We start from the raw sequence: 5,648 nt of genomic DNA, 5'->3' as shown, positions 1-5,648 counted from the left end.
TGGATGTGAAATCTGCCTTTCTGAACGTAGATCTCAAGGAGGTGGTCTACGTGGAGCAACCACCAGGATTTGTGATCCCCGGCTCAGAAGGTAAAGTCTGCAAACTGAAGAAGGCACTTTAAGGGCTGAAACAGGCCCCACGCGCATGGTACCAGTGAATTGATGCCTACTTTCTGAGAAACGGGTTCAGGAGGAGCCCATCAGATGCAAACTTGTATATCTACAGAGAAGGAGGCAAGTGTATGATCATGGTGCTTTATGTGGACGACCTTGTCATGACGAGGAACCATGAAGAGAAGATCTCACAGACGAAGCAGATGCTGGGAAGAGAGTTTGAAATGACAAACCTCGGACTGATGCATTTCTGTTTGGGGATAGAGGTTTGGCAAGATCCAAATCAAATCTTCATCTCACAGCAGAAGTATGCTGGAGAGATATTGAAGGCATTTGGCATGGCTGAGTGCAAGTCAGTTGGCACCCCTATGGAGGTTGATGTGAAGCTTTCAACTGAAGACTCATCACCACTAGTAGACGACGCAAAGTACAGAAGGCTTGTGGGCAGCTTAATCTACTTGTGCAACACACGACCGGACATCAGTTTTGCAACTGGTGTACTGAGCAGGTTTTCCAATAAGCCCCGGGAGAACCACTGGAGGGCAGGGATGCGGGTGCTGAAATACATCAAAGGCACGCTAGAATATGGCATCACCTATACCAAGGGCAACACCTTGATTGGATTTTGTGACTCGGATTGGGTAGGAGACGTGGATAGCAGGAGATCCGTGTCAGGTTACTGTTTTTCGCTCGGATCTGGAGTTGTTTCATGGGTCAGCAAGAAGCAGCCTACGGTTGCTCTTTCTTCTACCGAGGCTGACTACAAATCAGCGTGCTTTGCTTCATGTGAGGCAGTATGGTTGAGGATTTTGGGAGACATGGGTGCATCGCAGAGCGACCCTACGTAGCTGTGGTGTGATAATCCAAGTTGCATGGCAATTGCAAAGAACCCTGTTTTCCACGCTCGCACAAAACATATTGAGATTCAGTATCACTTTGTGTGCGAGCTCATCATGGATGGAGAGGTCGACTTGGTGTACTATTCGACTACAGAGAATGCGGCGGACATCTTCACAAAGGCTCTTGGGAGAGACTTGCTCGAGAGACGTCTTCATCGACTCGGCGTTGGGCCGAAAAAGTAGTTCACTTCAAGGTGGACATTGAGAGGGGGTGTTACATATCAATACTTCACTCTCATGTAACTACGTGGTTACCGGCTACTATAGCAAATGGGTGGAAGCCAAAGCCTTGTGGTATGACACTGGCAAATTGGTCGCTCGATTCTTGTACGAAAATATCATGACATGATTCGGCACCCCCATTGAGCTCGTCAGCGACCATGGCAACCATTTCTTCAATCGCGTCATCAAGGCCCTCACAACACAACACCTGATTATTCACAAAAAATCATTAGTGTACTATCCACAGGCCAATGGATAGGTAGAGTCCACCAACAAAGTCCTCAAACAGATCCTCAAGAAAACGGTCAATGAAAATTGGATCGACTAGGACACCAAGCTCCACTCCGCCCTCTGGGCTTTTCAAATGGCCGACAAAGTCACGAGACGGGTTAGACACTGTTCTCTTTAGTCTATGGGCTAGAGGCAGTCGCCCCCATGGAATTCATTGTCCCAAGCCTCCGTGTCGCCATCGATAACCGTTTAAACCCAGAAGCGTCCCTACCCCACCGACTCCAGCAACTCCAGCAACTCGACGAAACTCGACTATCAAGCCTCTAGACCGTCGACACTGTTCAGAAACGACACAAGGCATGGGTCGACTGGAATAATCGTTTCTATTTTTTCGACGCCAGTGACCCCATCTTACTATTTGTATAAAAAATGGGCCTACACCCTAGCAGCCTCAAAATCCGTTGGGCCGGCCCATACTGAATCCTCACCAAAACCGACATCGACACCTTCATCCTATCGACATTAGAGGGGGCACCACTCCCAAATCCCGTAAACGGCTTCTGCCTACGGCTGTACCTTGGACCACTACTCGAGATTCCCATCATAAATCTCGTTTGCCCCATCATTTCTCCACACTCCGCTGCCATTCTCAACCACCTCCTGAAATCATCAAGGCCACATGTCCTTTCGGATAAACCCACGCATGCAGAACTAAATATGCCACCCCCCTCCAAAATATCCGCCATGATCTCTCCTAACTTTTCCTTGATTCCACACCCATCCCCTCACTCCTCCATAATTGGCCTTCCCCTATTTATATCACCTCTCCCCCCCTTGCCCCATTTCGCCTTCTCTTGCACCCCTGCTCGAATCCACTGCTTCTCGATCTCTCCAACTCTTCATCCTCGCCACAGCTTCCCCCACTCCCATTGCGGCCTTCTTGCCTCTTGAAGCTCTCGAGAGCGTTATTGACTAGGACTGACTATGCCACACCCGCCTCCTCGAGTTCAACTCTATCCCAAGTTGGCTAGACGTAGCCTTGGACGAAGATTTTTGCCACCGTGCCATGAATGAACTCCGCACAGAAGGAGCGGTGACAATTGAGAACGAGGGACGCATCGTGAGGTCGTAATAACACCTCAGCTCATCGCCACCAAGCTACACCTTCCCCTTGACGGAAACACCCAACCACCCTCGGCCAACATAGGCAGTTCCAAACGAATGGTGCGGCACTTCCCACAACGCTGATTGGAAGATCAACAACATCGAGTGCTTCCAATGCCGCCTCCAGCTTCGCCTTGTAGCCGAGGGTATCTGCCTCACCCACCGGAATGTGTATCTCATGAGGAAGGTCGTCGTTATGCAGCTATGGCCGAAGTTGGTCAACCCGTGTCTTGCGCACACATACTGCACTGCGAACTGGAGCACGAGATCAAGAAGAGGCTGGAATGAACAAAGATTGGACCACACCTCATGGTCTCACTCTTTGACAACCTTCGCCTCACAAGCGCAAGCGCAACCACAACCGCTTGGGCCAACCCACAAGCGGCCCCCAACATCCTTCCCCTCCCTCCTGCACCAGCCCCCCTTCTCCAACTCCCTCCTCGCGTAGCCCCAGCTCCATCCCGCTTACCGCTCCTGCGGTCTCCACTACCACCACTCTACCCTCACAGGATGCAGCCTCCACCTCCCCGATCGGCACAGCTACCCCCGACCTGGCCAACCCCTCGATCTCCAACTCCTTGAGCACCTCCCTCTCGTCTTAGCACCTTTACCGACTCGGTCCACACCACTGCCCTCCCTGTTGATCCGACCTTTCCAACAGTTCCAACTTCACTCGCCGCCGATGTTGCCAACCTGCTCTACGTGTTCACACAACAATGCGAAGAGCTCTGGTTATGGGCTCGGGTGGCGGCTTGGCAATCCTCTTCCAATTGGGCCTTTGCAGCAACGGCTGCGGCGAGTTGGGCCCTCAAAACGTCCTGTTCCTAATGGGCCTAAATAAGTTGTTGCATCGCCTCATCATGATCTTTGCTGGTGGCTTCCATGGCGAGGTTTGCCTTTTGGACCATGTGCCGTTACTGTGATGGCTGTTTGCTCATTGATGTGGAGCAATAAAGAAGTGACCTTGTCGAGTTGTGCGGGCTCCTATTGTATGCGGGAGAGGGCAACCAAGATGGTGGTGAGCTCTGTAGTCAGTGGTCGGGCCAACAGAGGGGGTGGGTGCATGGGTCCCTTGCCCTTGTCTTTGGGGGGCTGGCTCTTGGGGGGTGGGGGGAGGGAAGCAGAGGGGGGTGTGAGGGTAATAGCTGGGGCAGGGGTGGTGGCAGCAGGGGGTGTGTGTCCGAGGGCGGCTGCTCCGTTCGTCTGCTCTGGTAGCTCGAGGTCTGGAAGGTCGGCTTGCGTGGAAGATGTGCCCTTATCTTGAGGGTCCAACTTGCGTTTCTTCGTGTCACGCCGCTTCAAGGGGATGTCTGCAAAACCGCTGTAACCAACCCAAGGGGGGCTCATTTGGGAATGGAGCCGAGTAGGTGGTAGATGATGAGAGTGGTGGTGATCGGGTTCCCGTGGCTTTGGTTGTGGTGCTAGGAGCAATGGTCGAGTTCTTGGAAGAGGTGTTCGGCCCAGTTGGTGGGGTAGACCTTGGGGAGGTAGAGCCGGGCCAGGTGTCCGAGTGAGATGATAAAGTGGTGGTCCAAAAATTTGACCTTCATGAGGATGGTCATTACTCTGGCAGCTTTGCATAACACGGGGTCGGCGATGCTCTCAAAGGGGATGCCGTTTTTGTGTTTTGTCGAGTTGTAGGGGACCCATGGCTCAAGTACCTTGTGGACATTTCTGATCTGGAAATGTTTTCCTGTAGAGGTAGGGAGATGGAGAGCCTATTGCACTGCGTCCCGAGATAGTATGATTTGTTGTAAATCGGTATGATCAAGCGCTGTGACTGCGGTTTGTCTCAAAAATTGAGTCAAATAGCACACATAGTTCCAATTTGTATCTGCACTCAAACTGTGTGCTACATAGCATATTTTGTGGGGTGTATAGCACAAACAATGTGCTATATAGCATACAATTGTGCCACATTGAAATTGTTTACTATATAGATGATTCTTGAATAGCATGTTCGATGGGCTGAATAGCATAGACCTTGTGATATATAGCTTGTCCAGGGGCTTCAATAGCACAGACCTTGTGATATTTAGCATGTTCAATTGGAGAATAGCATTGTGATCGTGCTATATAGCAAGATCAATAGCACAAACACTGAGCTATATAGTACAACATCTATCTGTACACTGAAAGTGTATTCTACATTGCATATTCAATGGGATGAATTTCACGGACATTTTCATATATAGCATGCTAATGGGCCACATCTATGTATACACAAACAATGCTATAAAGGGTACATAGTGTACCACATCTATGTATACTCAAATAGTGTGATATGCATGCAAAAGTAATATATAGCACATAAATGGTCTACCATGAATAAGTGAATAACTGAACAATTAAACATGCTTTCTTCAAGATTGGAAGATTGTTCTTCAACAGCCCATGCGACAAAAGCCAAGCATGCCAAGGGTTTCATACGATGGTCCAGAAGATGCAAAAAAAATTGATATCGCTAAGCCAGGAGAAGAGCCTCGCTATGTGTGGATTGCCATAGACTTGTCCTTAGATGAGGAGAAGTTATTAATTCAAACAATAAAGGAGTATCGCGATGTTTTTGCTTGGAGTTATAAAGACCTCAAAGGAGTTGATCCAAGCATATGTCAGCATACAATTCCATTGCGAGAGGATGCAAAGCCTTCCAAGCAACGTCCTTATACTTGCAATGAGAATTTTACACGAAAGATAAAAGAAGAAATAGACAAGCTCTTAGAGGCAAAATTTATCTATGAGATTGAACACACTGAATGGGTCTCCCCTATTGTAGTGGTGCCCAAGAAAAATGAAAAACTTTGAATATATGTAAACCTCAAGAAGGTAAATGCAGCTACCATCATGCTATATAGCACATGAGGTAGATGAACAACTGAACAATTACACATGCATTGTGCTATATAGCACACGAGATAACTAAACAACTGAATAATCAAACAAGCCTCATGCTATTTACAACATGAGATAAATGAACCATTGAACAATTAAACATGACATAAAGCCATATAACACATG

General features: G+C 48.7%; 1 pseudogene; it reads left to right on the top strand.

The window, feature by feature from the left end:
* The first annotated feature begins 248 nt into the window (after positions 1-248).
* Positions 249-962, top strand: LOC147624741 (secreted RxLR effector protein 161 pseudogene; annotated as a pseudogene).
* The last annotated feature ends 4,686 nt before the right edge of the window (positions 963-5,648 follow it).

The sequence above is a fragment of the Cibotium barometz genome, chromosome 25 (genome assembly GCF_041138505.1).
Source record: "Cibotium barometz isolate CiBa-2024 chromosome 25, ASM4113850v1, whole genome shotgun sequence".
Classification (NCBI taxonomy): Eukaryota; Viridiplantae; Streptophyta; class Polypodiopsida; order Cyatheales; family Cibotiaceae; genus Cibotium; species Cibotium barometz.
Note: the sequence above shows the minus strand (reverse complement) of the source record. Positions and strands in the feature narration are given on the sequence as shown.